The following is a 17,930-nucleotide window of genomic DNA, read 5'->3' as shown; positions in this document are numbered from 1 at the left end:
GCACCAGTATATATTTATGACCTTCAAAGTAAATTTAACACTCCTGAAAGATTGATGATTTTCAGGGTGGGAGAAAGAAAGGAGTCAGAAGACAGCAGAAAATCTGCTTCTCCCTGACTTAGCATTGAAGCATCCCCATTTAGTTGATCTATAGAAACGCCTGAGGGCGCCCAGTATGCAAGTGGCCCTGGGCTAATGAGATTGACAGAAGTAGGAGAGATGACCCAGAAAGTCAGTGTATCATTAAGAAGGGTTGTCATCAATTAGCTCAATTCATTTTGTTAATTCAAGCACCATTAAGTAATGTTCTTATGCAAAAACTAAATCATTAAACATATTTAGACTTTTTGTTTTGCTGAAGGGGTATAATGAAGTACTAACTTTATAATATATACTCGAACATGCAGACTTTGGAAAAAATAAACCGTCAAAATGTAAAGACCCTCTTGGTAAAAGCCATGCTAAGTCTGTGAGACACACAAGCAGGAGTAGGCTTATTTTGCATTGAAAAAAAATTGAAATTTCTATTTTGATTTCAGTGTAGTTGCAAGAATGCTCTTTCTCGTACATCCTTCCCCAACTCACACTTATTATTTGTCTAATATACACTGCTCATTTCTTACAATCTTCTTTTAATTTTTCAGGAAAAACTAAGAATTGGATGTTATTTATCAAAACGAAAGGTCATAATAAATGAACAGGTGAGTAAATGAACTGTCTTCGTAGGCTGAATGATTCCCTATGGTGTTCAATACATCTTGACCAAAGATCATAATGCATACATAGTATTGTTGAAACAGCTAATGATCACCACCTCTTAGTCCCAGGGGATTCAGGCTCCATAGTCAGAGCTCATGCCTAGTGATGCAGGTGAAAAAATGGCCCCAAAGATGTCCATGTCTTAGTGCCTGGAACCTGTGAATATATTACCCTTCATGGCAAGGGTTTGTTTGTTAGCCTAGATTATCCAGATGGGTCTTGTATAATTACAAGATCCTTACAAGAGGGGGCAGGAGGGGTGAAGCCTGTAGTAGGATATGGGAAGCCAGAAGCAAGGGGTTGGAGTGATGTATGAGAAAGGTGCAAGAACCAAGCAGTGCAGGTGTCATCTAGGAGGGGAAAAGGCCAGGAAGCACATTCTCCCCTCAGAGCTTCCAGAAGCAACCAGCCCTGCCAATATCTTCATTTTAACCCAGTGAGACTGATTTTGGACTTTGGAGCTCCTAGACTCTAAGATAACAAATTTGTATTATCCTAAACCACTAAGTTTGTAATATTTTGTTACAGCGGCAAAAGAAAACTAATACATCCAAGGAACTCCAGTCTTAAAACCCTGCTTAAAAGAAGGTAGGATGAAATAAAATGAGCATACATGCTGACACTTGAGCGGTGAGTTCATATGTTGTATGAACCCTTTCTGCTGAATAGTAACCTTGACTTCTCTGAGACTTTTTGCTACAGAATGGATATAGTACCTTTCTCACAGGTTATGGTGTGAGACTAAATGGTAATATACTAAGCCAAAGCATCTTACATAGTGCTATTTATATATGTTTTAAAATTTTCTTCTCATCTCATTTGACATTCACAGAACCATTATTGAGATATAGCATGTGACTCTATGGACAATACTACCATCATACAAGGTATGATATCATACCATATCATATCATAAGGATATGAAATTTATTCACAAATTTTTTGTTTTTACATTCTGTAAAAAAATTGTCGTAAGTGGTATAAGGATGCAAAATTTCATTATTAAATATATATATATATACATATATATATGTATATATATATAAAATACCATTTATTTATTTTTGAGAGAGAGATGGAGTGTGAGTGGGGGAGGGGCAGAGAGAGAAGGAAACAGAATCCAAAGCAGTCTCCAGGCTCTGAGCTGTCAGCACAGAGCCAATGTGGGGCTGGAACTCACGAACCGCGAGATCATGACCTGAGCTGAAGTTGGATGCCCAACCAACTGAGCCACCCAGGTGCTCCTGCAAAATTTCAATCAGACAGTATAAAGTTGGTAATTTTGGAACATTAGAATGATAAGGTTGTGTGTGCAATGAATTGGAAGAATGTGAGAATAAAGACAGGCAGGAGAGTAGAAGTATAGTGTGGGGGTCCATGCGTGAGATGTCAAGGGCAATTGGAGAAGGATGGAAAAGTGAACATCAGGGCTGTGGGGCCTGGCTAGAATGGATAGAATAGGGAGGGTGAGAGGAACAGATCTCAAACCTCATAGCCTGAAAGAATGGATTTCCCACAAGTGATCACAGTAATAACAAGAGAAAAGCAGGTTTGGGGAAGTTGATAGGTAAAAGAAAGTTTAGAGACATGCAGAATGATTATTAGATATAGTTTGATTAACTTTTCCTGTCAGACAGAGGTCATAGCATTTTGACAGCCTACTCAAAGACAATAAAAGAATCTATATGGAGGTTCTTTTTTAGCCTAAGAAAGCCATTGCTATCTATACTACTAAAGGTTGGAGAAAGATAATTAAATAGGAATTTAATTATGGTAGTTGCATAATTTAATCTAGGTGAAAACATACCATTTTATCTTGGTGCAAGTTTCAGACAATATTCATATTTTAAAAAAGATGTTGAATTGATTGTGAGGATGTTGTGAAGGATTTTAGGGTAAAACAATAACAGTTAAAATAATTCAACATTTAGATGTGCCTGGCTGGCTCAGTTGGTAGAGCACTCAATTCTTGATCTTGGAGTTGTGAGTTCAAGTCCCATGTTGGGTGTAGAGCTTACTTAAAAAAAATAATAATTGAGGGGCACCTGGGTGGCTCAGTTGGTTAAGCAGCTGACTCTTGATTTCAGCTCAGGTCATGATCTCATGGTTCATGGGATCATGCCCCGCATCAGGCTCTGCTCTGACAGTGTGGAGCCTGCTTGGGATTCTCTCTCCCCCTGCCCCTTCCCCACCTGTGCTCTCTCTCTCTCTCTACCTGTCTTTCCCTCAATAAATAAAAAAAAATAATAAACTAGCAATAATTGAACACTTAAAAAGTATCAGAAACTTCTTAAGCATTATCTAGCTGGGCATTATGTTATGAGATCGACTATATTTTTATCCCCATTTTACAAAGGAGGAAATTAAGACTCAGAGAAGTTAAATAACTTGCTGAAGTTGGCACAGTTGAGAGTGGTAGGGATACAGGGAGGCTGTGCGGTGGGACTTGTTATTTTAGCAGTGGTGATAGTTAACACCTATGAGATTTATTTTAACAAGAGAAATAGCACAGGAAATAGAGCCAAGAACCAAAGGCTTGCTTTTTATTTATTCAATAAATATTTAAATACTTTAGTAACTTCCATATGTAGAGTAATGCTTCCATAGATGTGGGAAGAACATAGCACAGTAAGTTCAGGAAAGGCTAAGGATACAGAGTGGTTCCTTTAAGTTTTTTAAGAACACTGTTCATAGCATTTTTGGAAACAGAAAGGATGATCAGGAATGTCAGATGTCTAAGAGGGGTTAAGGAGGATGAAGAGAGAGCAAATTTGCCAAGGTGGTCATTGAAAAAATAAATAGGACCAACAAAGTTGAGATTAAATGGATGACACTTCCCAACAAAGTTCCACTGATTCTTAGTCCATATTATGCTTCTTATTCAAATTATAAGGAAAAAGGAAGAATTATTACTATTATTATTAGTTTTCTGATTGTTTTTCTAGATTTGTATAAAAACACTTTCTTTGGGGACTAATTTAAAATGTAAGTTTCTTTTTATAAACAAAGGAGAAGAAAAAATTATATTTTTCAATTCTGCTCTGCTTCAAGTTACTGCTATATGAGGTGCAATTTATAAATCAATGAGCCTGAGTTTTGTATGGTTCATAAATTATTTCTGAGAGCATTCTAAAGGAGAAGTTTGAAATGTTTTGAGCAATGGCAACACCACTGAAATGTGTCTGATCTCCCAAAGTGGCTGCTTAGAAATATAATGTTCATTTGGATGTTTAGTCCTTAGTATGCTTGTTGCCAAATCAGTCACATTACTTGCTAGTCACATCTCATGTTGTATGTCCTGAATGTACTTTCTTTGTGTTATCTTAGAATACGAAGGCACTGATAGTCAAAGAAACATCTGCTTCAGTAAAGTGAAATAGTTTAGAAGTTTAACAAGCTTTCTGATGCAAGCAAAAATGCCTTAAAATGTTTTAAAAGTTAAATACCATTCTACATTTTAATGGTTTCATATACTTAAATTAATTAATTAAAATTAAATTTGGACAGGGGCTCCTGAGTGACTCAGTCGGTTGAACGGCTGACTTCAGCTCAGGTCATTATCTCACAGTCTGTGAGTTCAAGCCCCGTGTAGGTCTCTGTGCTGACAGCTCAGAGCCTGGAGTCTGCTTTGGATTCTGTGTCTCCCTCTCTCTCTGTCCTTCCCTCCCTCAGGCTCTATCTCTCTCTGTTTCTAAAAAATGAATAAACCTTAAAAATTTTTAAATAAAAAAAGAATTAAGTTTGGACAGTTTGATAGAAATGAGTAAAGCTAAAAGTATCCAAATCAAAAGATCAGCTTTGCTCTCTCTTTTTCTTTTTCAGTGAAGAATATTTAACTCCACATTATAATCTCATAGTCTTCATAATATCTTGTTAATTGATTCTTTGAAGTTTTTCTTTCCTTTAATTGAGCTTTTGACAACATAGAGATAAATAACCATTTAACTCACTTTTCTCCCCCAACTTTCAAATTTCTGTGTTCCCATCTTATACACACAGCAACTATTTCACTTTTCTCCTGAGCTAAATTTCTTTCTCACCTGTCTGGTAGAGCTCACCATTCAATGCAAAAATATTTAAGGAAAGGTAGCTTGTCATGAGAGCTATTAATAAAGCTAAGTGATATAATTTATAAAACACAATTTGAACTGGAATCTATGTACATCTTTGGCTCAAAATATTTTGTTCACTTTTTGTGGCCCAAGAGAATATTCAAGACATTTTGATAAGGAATAAATACTACAGTCTGAGTAGTGGAATTTTGAAATATTGAGTTGGTTAGCTCTCTGTACATTGTAGCTTTTTAAAACATACAATAAAGAGAAGATGCTAAATTGCTCCTGGTATTTGGGAACACTAATCCCTAAAAAGAAAGGATGAAACACAATTCACACTATATGTATCTAAGTTGAAATTATCTGTTATAGCCAAATACATTTTAAAAATAGCATACAGTATTCTTTACTATTTTATAAAGCAATGGCTCTATTTATTTTATTAGGTATTATTAAAACCAATGATCTAAGCCATGATATAAATTAAAATATATTTAATTATATTATTTCAACCAGATCCAGGTTCCAACTAGGAAAAACTTGGCCCTCCCTACTTACTAGTTATTCAGAATGGAAAAGGAAAAAGTCAAATAAAATTCCCACTAAGCCAATTACCTTTCTCCCTCAACACATGGCAAGATTATTTTCATTTCTTTTCTTCATAACAAGGCATTTACCCTTGCATAATAATTTTGTTTTCATATACATGCATATACACATATACATATATGAATATACATATGTATCTTTTAAACTTGTGAAGTTATTTTTCTAGAATGAAGAAGGAAAAAAGGTGATGAAAAACTGTTCACTCTTTATAGCAAGTATTAGTAAAATATCTGGCTAGATACTTAGGGATATTCAACATTTAATTTTTTGACAGGCTGAATGAGTTTCTCTTAATTTGTAGATTATTGCTGTAAGAACTCTTTTCAACATTAAAAAGAAGGCAGGAAGTCATCAAATATGTGTACTGCCGGGAATCAGACAGAAGCGATGTCTTCCATTGAATTTATCATTCTTTGACTCCATGAGCCTTTAATCTTCTGCTCAGTGGTGCTTAGGCTTGACTTATAGACTGGCTACAGGAAATTCAGAAATGTCACATATACATTAATTTTCAATCAATTGATTTTTAGACAGTATGCTTTACACAGAAGGATATTATATGGAATTATTAATCTAGATACTATTGCAATGAGTATACTTTCCTTGAACAACAAAAATCTTCACTGCTTTCCCATTGTTTACTTGGTGAGTCCAAAATCATTAGCATGACAATGTATAAACTATTCTAACTCTCTTGTTCGTTGGTTTTCTTTTCTACCTGTATTTTGCTGTTTTTTTTTTTTTTTTCTTCTGAAATACCTCCAAAGCATAGCTTAAAAGTTGCTTCTCCTTAGGAGTCTTTGGTATTCTCCAAAGGACCATCTTACCAATAACCTTTAGTGGGTAACACTGCAGTGCTACTAATCACTTGTTTCCTACTGCAATACTGTTTCCCGGTCTTATTTTCTTGTCTAGGACAGAGGTAGAGTCTTGTACATCTCACAGCACATGGCATAGTACCTTGCACTATAAGAATTACCAGTGAATATTTGCAGAACAGTTAAAATAAGATGGGTATGGTAAAAAACAAACAAACATAGGTAAAAGTAAGAGACATACTGGAAGTATTAAAAAAAAACTTGGAGAGGAAGCTAATAGGTAAAGTGATGAATGAAAGTGATTACCATTAGCAAGCCTCTATTGTATACCATACATTTTATATAGCTTACATACAGTATTTAAACTCATTCTTCTACAAATTCTAAGGTTCTTTTTATACATGTGAGGAAACCAGTTGAAAAAATCAGGTTCCTTCTTCCCCAAAGTCACTTAGTTTAAGTGATAAAGCAAGGACTCAAATATAGGCTTAACTGATTCCGAAACCTATGTTCTTTCCTTACATATAATTTAAAATTTTAAATTATGTACATCCTTCAGTGTGAAGGTAAGTGTGAAGGTAAGTGGACTGTGAGTAACTTGTTCTGCAAGTGTTCTGCAAGACGAGCAAGCATTTCTAATGAATTTTAACTTGATAAATGAGTGATGTCTCACAATATGGGTAGTACATGGCACCAAACATCACATGATCACAAGTAAGCCAATGGTTCTTGAAATTCACTTTGATATACAAGTGATTTGGATTACAAGTCTGTTTCCAGAATAAATTATGCTCACAAATCAAGATTTTACTTGATTTTACTCCCGGATCCGGGAGTTTACTGTGTTTGCTATAATTTATTTAATTAATTAATTTAGTTTTTGAAACTGATGCTTTCTTTTTTTTTTAAGTTTATTTTATTATTTATTTATTTTGAGAGAGAGAGAGAGAGAGCAAGAGTGCAGGAGGGGCAGAGAGGGAGAGGGAATCCCAAGCAGGCTCCACACTGTCAGTGTAGAACCTAGTGTGGGACTTGAACTCATGAACCTTGAGATCATGTCATGAACTGAAATCAAGAGTTAGATGCTTAACCAACTGAGCCACCCCAGGGTCCTTATTTGCTATAATTTAAAAAAAAAACAAATGCATCAAGCATTATTCTGATGACCTATGGAATTAGTTTTTTAAAGCAGACATGTCTGTGAGAATAATATAATAAATAGAATTATTCAGGATCTAAGTAATAGATTCTTTGAAAAATGTTTATTTATTTATTTTGAGAGAGAAAGAGAGAGAGAGAGCGAGAGAGAGAGCACACTCACGTGCAAGCCAGTGAGGCTTATAGAGAAGGAAAGAGAAATCCCAAGTAGGATCCGGCTGTAAGCACAGAGCCTGACACGGGGCTCAAACTCATGAACTGTAAGATCATGACCTGAGCCAAAATCAAGAGTTTAGGCTTAATCAACTGAGCCACCCAGGTGGCCCCAGGATCCTATCTTAATATTGTTATTTATAGGTCCTAATATGGTCTTAAATATTTATTCGTAAGTGTATATGAAATGCAACTTAAAAATAAGTTTTGTGCAAACTCATTAGGCAGGTTTCCAAGCTTTGTAATGACGTAAGTGGAATAGGTATATGACTTTTTATAAAAGAAGTGCTACCATAGCATCAACCCAAACTTGGTGGGAGAAGGGAAAGGAAGTGAAGGGGGGTGGGTGGATATAGAGCACATATTCTTTTGCAATTGCTTTTCTTTTGCAATTTTTACAGTATGATTTCACATACATTATGCTCCTTATTGCATGGGATCTCTTAGTAAGCAAAATACACACACATAGTCACCACATATCATTCCCTAGTGTCTGTTTGCAACTCAGTTTTTATTCCATCTCCTCTTCCGCATGTTTTTCCCTAATTTTTTTGGGGGGGAGTCCTCAGTTTCCTACATATATTTTAGCAGAATTTAGACACCACTTGTTCTCTTTATTTTATAAAGTTTCTAAATTAAAGGTAAACATATGTTGGGTGGCCTGTCATGATATAACTATAAAAGTAGGTTATACTCATTGTTCTATGAAGGGATGTAAGTTCTTTCCAACATAGACAAATTCAATTCTAAAACTAAAATGGGAGAATGTTGGTAGAAATCACTTTATAAATTATATTTTATCTTGGCCACAAAACTATACAATCACTATTTATTATCTTCACTTTAAAGATGATAAACTGAAGCTCAGAAAATGCATTAAGATTTTTCCTTATGATTACATAGCTAGTAAACTTCTTAAATTAACAACTTGGAGACCTTGGACTGAAGCTGAGATCTCTCTAAATCCAAATATACTTTCTACTACACTTCTGATGAGTCTTAAAATATAGCCTAGCTTAGCAAAGGACATGCAGACCCAAAAACAATGTAATATATACAGGAAGTCCATCTTTTTATAACCAAAATGTTTTTTTTAAAGAGCCTTATGTTAAAGTAGTTCATTTTTATCACAGGATTAATGATATAATTTTGACTTATATTTTAAGTCATATAACATATTTTATTTACCTTTTAAAGCTTTCTATTTTGATATAATTATAGATTCACAGGAAATTATAAAGATATGATGGAGAGGTACTATATATTCTTCACAAAGTCTTTCTCAGTGGTTGCATCTTAAAAAAATTATAGCAAAATATGAAAATGAGAAAATTGACATTTTTACACATCATACATAGTTCTGTTATTTTACCTCATGTGCAGATTGATGTAGCCACCATTTCAACCAAGATGCAGGACTATTCCATCATGTCCAGTGATCCATCTTCTTTATGGTCTACCCCTCTGCATCACCTCTAACCCCTGGAAACTACTAACCTGTTCTCAGATCTCTATTTTTTGTCTTTTGATAGTGTCATGTAAATGAAGTCATGCAGTATGTGACCTTTAGAGATGGGCTATTTTCACGTAGCGTAACGTCCTTGAGATCTATCCAGGTTGTGTGTTTCAATAGCCTGTTCCTTCTTGATGCTGAGTAGTATTCCATAGTATGGATGTACCACTGTTTGTTCAACTGTCCACCTATTGAGGAACATTTTGGTTGTTTAGAGTTGCTGGTTTATTACAAAAGGAGCTGCCATGTACAACTGTGTGCAGATTATTTATGTAGACATGTTTTCATTTATCTAGAATATATAGTGCGGATTGTAATTTCTGGGTCATTTGGTAAGTGCATATATATGTTCATGTATATATATGTATATACATACACAGATATATATATATTTTAAGAAACTGATGAAATATTTCCAGAGAGTCTACCATTTTATATTCCCATTTGCAGTGTATGAGAGACCCAGTATTAATTTGTACATTCTCAACAGCTTTTAGTTTTGTCACTGTTTTTTTTTTAAATTTTATTCTAATAGGTATATAGTGATAACTCATCATGGTCTTATTTTAATTCCCTTAAGGCTAGTGATGGGAAACATGTTTTCATGTGTTTATTTTGTCATATATATCCTCTTGGTGAAGTGCCTTTTCATGAGTTTTGCTCATTTTCTAACTGGACCATTATTTATTTTTTTAAACTGTCGAGTTTTGAGAATTCTTTCTATATAGTAGATATGAGTATTTTGTCAGATATGCGGCTTATAAATATTATTTCCTAATAATATTTTGTTATCTTACAAGGGTCTTTCACAGAGCAAAAGTTTTTAATTTTGATAAAGTTCAATGATGCATTGCTGTTTTTTTTTGTTGTTTTATGGATGTACCTTTCACATTATTTCTAAGAACTCTCTCAAATTCTCATTTTCTTCTGTTATATTCTAAAAGTTTAGACTTTTATACTTTACATTAAAACATATGATCCATTTACAGTTAATTTTTATATGGTGTGAAGTTTAGATCTAGGTTTATTTATTTATTTTTGCCTATGGATATAAAATCGATAGTTGTCTGAGATAGAGCTTTAGGTTGAAAACTATTTTCTCCTATAATTTTGATAGTTTTGCTCTAATGTCTGCTTTCATCCAATGATGCTGATGAGTGATCCTATGTAATTCACAATTCTTTATATTTTTTGTTGCTGGCATTATTAAGTAGTTTGATGCTGTTCCATAATGTGTGTCTGTGTAAACTCACTGAACTAGACACACAACTTATCCTTTCAATATGGAGGTTTATATTCTTCATATATTTTTTCTTTATTTTTTTAATATTTTTTTTTCAATTCTGCCTTCTTTTTCTGGACCTTCAATTTATCAATTAGAGTATGAACATCCTGAATTTCACTTTTATATTTGGGGTTTCTTTGTCATTGTGAAGCTTTAGTCTAAGATTCTGCTTCATCTAATAATTTTTTTGCATCAAAGAAGTTTTCCAAATTAAAAAAAATTCTTTTTTACTCAAGACCCTTATCCAAATATCTTTGCTGTTGTGATACATGCAATATTTATTCTTTTAATATTATTTCCTAGTTGACCCATTCATTGTTTAGTGGCATGTTGTTTAACCTTCATGTCTTTCTAAATTTTTTCTTGTGGTTGACTTCAACTTTCATAGCATTGTGGTCAGAAATGGTGCATAGTAAGATTTCAGTCTATTTTTTTGTTTGTTTGTTTTAGTTGAGGATTTGTGACTTAATATGTGATCCATTCTGGAGAATGTGCCATGTGCACTTGAAAAGAATGTGTATTCTGCTGTTTCTGTGTTTATTTTCTGTTTAGATCATCTGTCAATTGATAATAAGAGGGGTATTAAGGTCACCTGCTATTATTTTATTATTATTCATTTATGTTTGTTATCAATTGTTTTACATATTTGGGCCAACAGGTACATGAAATGGTGCTCAGAAATACAAATCATCAGAGAATGCAAATCAAAACCACAGTGAGCTATCAACTTATAACTGTTAGGATGACTCTTATAAACAAAAATGAAGGAAAAATAATAAGTGTTAATGAGAATGTTGAGGAAAGGGAATACTTGTGCACTGTTGACAGGAATGTACACTGGTACAGCCATAATGGGAAACAGTATGGAAGTTTCTCAAAATATCAAAAAATAGAACTATTATGTAACTGGATATATGTGCAAAAGGCATGAAATTTTGATCTTGAAGAGATATCTGCACTCTCATGTAATTGCAGCATTATTCATAATAGTCAAGATGTAGAAACACCCTAAGTGTCCACTGGTGGATGAATGGAGAAAGAAAATATGTGCCACATGCACACACACACACGCACGCATATATACATATATATATATACACGTATATACGTGTATGTATGTATGTATATACGTACATATATATGTATTCATAGGTGTGTGTGTGGGGGGGTCTGTATATGTATATATCCATCCTTGGAATACTATTTAGTCTTAAAAAACAAGAAAATCCTACCGTTTATGATAACATGAGTGAACCTCGAAGGCATTATGCTAAGTGAAATAAGGCAGACACAGACAAATACTGCGTGATCTAATTTATATGTGGAATCTAAAATAGTGAAATTTATAAAAACAGAGTAGAATGGTGGTTACCAGGGATGGACGCAAGGGGGAAATGGAGAGTTGTTAGGTAAGAGGTACAAAGTTTCAGTTATGCAAGATGAATTAGTTTGGAGATCTAATGTACAGCATGGTGACTATAGTCTGTATTTTGTACTTGAAATTTACAAAGAGGGTGGAACTTAAAGATTCCTACTGCCCACACCCACTAAGAAAATGGTAATTATGTGAGGTGGTGGTTATGCTAATGAGCTTGATTTAGTGATTATTTCACAATATATACATATATCAAAACATCAATTATATATCTTAAATGTATATAATTCCTATTTATCAATTATAACTCAAGAAAGCTGAAAATCAGCTTAAACTATACACATCCACATTACATATACATATATATATTCTTTTTTGTTGTTGTTTACATCAGGTCACCTATAGCTTTTGATCCAGTAAAAAGGAAGAAAGAAGTAAGTTGTGCAAAATTTGCACTGCCGTATGGAACTAGATCTAAACAAGAATGCAGAGCTCCTGTTTACCCAGAGCTGCATGTGCTCTGAATCTGATTCACTGAATCTTTCTTAAAGCAATCTAGATAGCACGGCCAAACAATATACATCAACCATAAGTACGGGCTATTATGATACATACATAGGCATTAACACCACAATCTACTGTATGGTAATTACCCTATAAGCTTCAGTGCCACTTTACCAGTTGTTAAACACCTCAAACTGGTCATCCTTCAGCTAATCATATTCAGTGTGTCAAAACTGATTTCCTCATTTTCCATCCTCTGTCATTCATTGGTCATATTTCACTTATTACTAAACTATACTCTCAGCCACTGGGATGTAAACCTCACAGTTATCATTAATATTACCTCAGGCAAAGATAATACATTGCCATGTCTCATTTAGCTAGTTCTCACATTTATCTATAGTTCCTCGGGTCTGCCAAGATTACCCTAGTTCATAGTTGTTTTAACTGATTGTGCTGTCTCCAGATTGTTCTCTCTCCAATTCATCCTATATATCGTAGAAGAGTTTTACTGAAAACATATGATCTTATTATTTTCTGTCCTACGACCTTATGTATCCCTGTGTTACTTGCTAAATTGTGTGTGAACCTCTTAAGGTGATTTTCAACATCTTCCATAATCTGGTTCCAACCCAGTTTTCTAGATTTTTCTCCCAAAGTTTATTGTCTCGAAATAGGTTGTACTCTAGGAAAACTATTTTTGCTCACACTTAACTTTAATTGATTGACTCTGTATTGTTGTCCATACTCTAAAGCTCCTCTGGAATTGCTTTAACCTCACTATGTTAAATTTTCTAAATTCTGCCCATAAATTAAAATTTGGCTTGTGTGTTTTCACATTTCTGATTCACAGAACTGGGAATGATTTTGTATTCCCCTGAACTTCCATAACATCTATTGGATGCTTCATCACTTTCTAACTTGTGTACTGCTGGTGTATGATCGTGTGTTCTTTCCCCTTATAGATTGATTTTCCATGAAGAAGTGTTTTTATTAAGCTTTGAGTTCCTTATCAATACTTAGCACATTACTTCATATGTAACAACAAAATTGACTGGCATATAATATTAATAGCATTAGGTATAAAAATAATTAAATATAATGGAATCAAAATGACTTTAATATTTTATATCCTCCTTCAATAGCTAGGGAGCTTTTCATGGCAACATGGCTTTAACTTGCCATGAGCATGCAAGATGGAATGTATCTTTGAGTTAGAATATTGCTGTATAAATAAATAAATTCCCATACCTAATTTTATTCATAATGTGGGAAAGGCAACGAATGTCTATTCTGTACATGTTGATATTTTGGGTTTGGATCATGATTCAATTTTTTACTCTTTCCTGTCTATGCTGACCTCCAATCCTCATTTGTATTATTGCCTCAGGCAGCAAGATTATGGCACAAAGATTTGGCTACAGTTTTACATTAATTGCATGACACACCTCATTTGAGAAACATCTCTCTCCTTTATAGTCTATGAAATTGGCTTAATACTTTAATTCCTCAGTTACAAATATTTAAGTAAGAGTAACAGGTGGTCATATCATTCTGTTTTCCCTATGTAAGCTGCAGTTTGCATAGATACCTTGTTTCCTTTAATAAAAACAAGCAGATAAATTAAAAAAACCTTTCCACATTTCACTCTTTTCAAAAATAGGTGCACAGAGTCAGAAACATTTAAAATGTTACTATGATAAGCAGGAGACCTGGTTAATCTTAGGGTAATGGCTTTGAGAAACAAAATTAATGATGGGATGTACAGTTTATGCTCATCATGATGCTAACATATGTTCAAAGGAAAAAAAAGAATAAGTATTTTTTCACTGAATTTTTTCACTGAATTTAGTGCAGTACTGTAAATTTGTTTCCATTTAAACCTAACAGTACTAAACCTCTAAATTCACATACAAAACTTGTTAATATTAAATTTGTGACTTATTGGATCAAATAACTTATTACCTATGTCACTCTGATTGAGATTAATATCTCTGAACCTCTTTTTGTCATTTAAAAGGAAAAAAATGACTCATGGAATTGTTTCGAGACTTGATCTGTTTGAAATCATTCTAAATTATATAATGTTTTACAAATAATTAAATTTAATCATATTTATAATGTATAAGTATGAGATCCCATTAGTATCAACCTTTAATCTTTCTGTATCAGTAAATATACATCCTGAGCATAATGACTAGTGTCTACAAATTATGTCATGATGTATTTAGTCAATCCTCTACTAAAGTTTGGGTTGTTTCCCTATTGTAAATAATACTGTGGTAGACATTCTGTGGTTACATGTTTTACCATGTAGTTATTTCAGTGTAAATTCCTAGAAATAAGATTGCTAGGTCAAATTTTATGTGCAATTTATATTTTGATACTTACTGTCAAACTACCCATAAGAAGCTTTTTACCAGTTGCATTTACACACACGTTTCAACAATGAGTTTTTCTTATTTTTAAAAAAGTATTTGCTATTTCTGATGGAAGAAAGTGATAAAATGCCATAGCATAGGTAATGAAACTGTTGAAACTCTTATTTGGAACTTGTAAATATATTTGATTTAGAAAAAAAAAAGAGAAAAATTATTAATGGAATTTACTAAGCACATTACTAACAATAAAACCAACTGATTTCAGGTAAAGGTTAACTATCCATGTTTAATTTTTATCTTTAATTTCTATATCTCCAATCTGATAAATTAAGTTAATAAATAATATAAAATTATATAACACGTATATAATACATTAGTGTTAATATAATACAATCAGTTTAATTTCAGCAGGTCTGTATCATTGTGTACACCTTTATTTTTGAAAATTGAGGGGTGCCTGGGTGGCTCAGTCAGTTGAGCGTCCGACTTCAGCTCAGGTCACGATCTCGCAGCTCGTGAGTTCAAGCTCCGCAGCAGGCTCTGTGCTGACAGCTCAGAGCCTGGAGCCTGTTTCAGATTTGTCTCCCTTTCTCTCTGTCCCAACCCACTCGCATTCTGTCTCTGTCTCTCTCAAAAATAAATAAATAAATAAACATTAAAAAAAAATTAAAAAAAAAGAAAATTGAGAATATTGTGGGGCGCCTGGGTGGTTCAGTCGGTTGAGCGTCTGACTTCGGCTCAGGTCATGATCTCACTGTCAGTGAGTTCGAGCCCCGTGTCAGGTTCTGTGCTGACAGCTCAGAGCCTGGAGCCTGCTTTGGATTCTGTGTCTCCCCCTCTCTCTCTGCCCCTAACCCACTCATGCTCTGTCTCTCTCTCTGTCAAAAATAAACATTAAAAAAATTGAGAATATTGCATTTTTATTCTGCAAGTGAGATATAGTCACAAATTACAATTACTTGGATTTTGCTAATTAAAGACAATCTTCATAGTTTTCATTTGATTGGGCAATATGACTTAAAAATCATAGGCATTTTATAAGAAATTGTAAATACTCTGTTGCTACAGATGCTGAAGCCAATCTCAATTTTTTTGCCATAATTTTTCTTCATGTAATCATCTTAAGGATATCACTGATTTTCTATATTCAACAAATTCTTAGTTAATTATATAATAGGACTTTGTTGAGGTGTCTTGGTGGCTCAGTAGGTTAAGCCTCTGACTCTTGATTTCAGCTCGGTCATGATCTCATGCTTTGGTTTGTGAGTTCGAGCCCTGCATTGGGCTCCTCACTGACAGTGTGGAGTCTACTTGGAATTCTTTCTCTCTCCCCTCCTCTCTCTGCCCCTCCCCTGCTCTCACTATCTCTCTCGAAAAATAAAACAAAACAAACCCACCAGAAAACTTTTATAGGACTTTGTTTTCCAGATAGCAAATCCTTTTAAGATGCTTTCACTTACCCTTAAAAAAATACAATATTCCTCATTTCATACATTTTTGGGACTCAGGATTTTTATTTATTTTAAAATTTCCTGCATTATAGAATTTATATGATCTGCTTATTGCTAGAGTGTTATTCTCCTAACCTTTTGTGTAATACTGCTGTCATTTTCCAGAGCTTGGCTTATTTTATATTGTACTTAGTTTCTTTTTACACACTGCCCTTTACCATTTGGTAATGTCCACCCACCTCCTTCTCCTTATGAAGGCTGCCGGCCTTTTGGCTGACTCTTAACAGCTTCTTAGACCAGTTATTTAAAAATGTTTAACAACACCTCTATGATTTGATGAAGATTGAGGGGCGCCTGGGTGGCGCAGTCAGTTAAGCGTCTGACTTCAGCCAGGTCACGATCTCGCGGTCCGTGAGTTCGAGCCCCGCGTCAGGCTCCGGGCTGATGGCTCAGAGCCTGGAACCTGTTTCTGATTCTGTGTCTCCCTCTCTCTCTGCCCCTCCCCCATTCATGCTCTGTCTCTCTCTGTCCCAAAAATAAATAAATGTTGAAAAAAAAAATAAATAAAAAAAATAAAAATGTTTAACAACACCTCTATGATTTGATGAAGATTGAAAGGGCAGTTTATGTTTCCAGAGATTCTCTTATTGTTTTTGAAGGAAATGGTTGAAAGAATCATTGTTGAAAAGAGTCATTGTAAAACATTTCTGGAAAGAGTTATTATAAAAACAATTTCCTCAGAAGACAAACCAAGTTTTGGTTCTTCTCCCATCCTTGACAATACTCTAAACAGAACCAAAGGGCACTAGAGTTGTGTCTGTTAGAACTTTTTGGAGAGCTCATACTGTCTTTGTATCACAGCCTATCATCATGCAGATATGTATATCAATTTATTGGCATCATTCATCTGCCATGAACAAGTGGTTAGCACATTTGATGTTCTTCTTGACTTAAATGATGCATAGGCATATCCAGATGCCACTCCTATGCCTTAGGAGGAAACTGTATTTGAAAATGCAGCTGTTATGTATGTTATAAATATAACCTGCATATGATATTAGTGCTAATTTCAACAGGGGTATATCATTGTGTATACCTTCATTTTCTTTTTTTTTAATGTTTATTTATTTTTGAGAGAGAGACAGAGACAGAGACAGAGAGTAGAGGGGTGGGGGCAGAGAGAGATGGAAACACAGAATCTGAAGGAGGCTCCATCCAGGCTCTGAGCTGTCAGCACAGAGTCTGATGTGGGGCTTGAACTCACAAACCGTGAGATCATGACCTGAGCCGAAGTCAGACGCTCAATCGACTGAGCCACCCAGGCGCCCCTACCTTTACTTTCTAAAGTTGGGAAAGTTGTATTTCATTTTGCACATGGGATATAGTTCACATTGCCAATTACTGGATTTTACTCATTAATGTAAAGATGACATTTCTGGTTGATTATGTTTGATTAGGCAATACAACTTAAAACTAATAAGCACACACACACATATAGTATTTATAGAATTCTTTGTCTCATATAATTTCAATGTTATTAACAATAACTTTAGGTAAATGTTATTTATGTATTTTTAGGTATGGAAATTGACTCACTTAGGTCATAAAACTAGTAAGCTATAGAGTTAAAATTGGAAGCTATAGAGTTAAATCCTTCAAGTTCACCTAAACACTTTTGGGAAATCTAATATGGCCTCTTCCTTTCCATTTCCAGTTCAGTTGTCCTGGGTACAACACCACTGTTTATCTCATAACTGTGTTAGTGGATTTTAAAATAGCTTTTGTTCTATCAGATGGTATAATATAAAG

The sequence above is a fragment of the Puma concolor genome, chromosome E4, assembly GCF_028749965.1.
Source record: "Puma concolor isolate L17-30 chromosome E4, mPumCon1.1.hap2, whole genome shotgun sequence".
Classification (NCBI taxonomy): domain Eukaryota; kingdom Metazoa; phylum Chordata; class Mammalia; order Carnivora; family Felidae; genus Puma; species Puma concolor.
Note: the sequence above shows the minus strand (reverse complement) of the source record.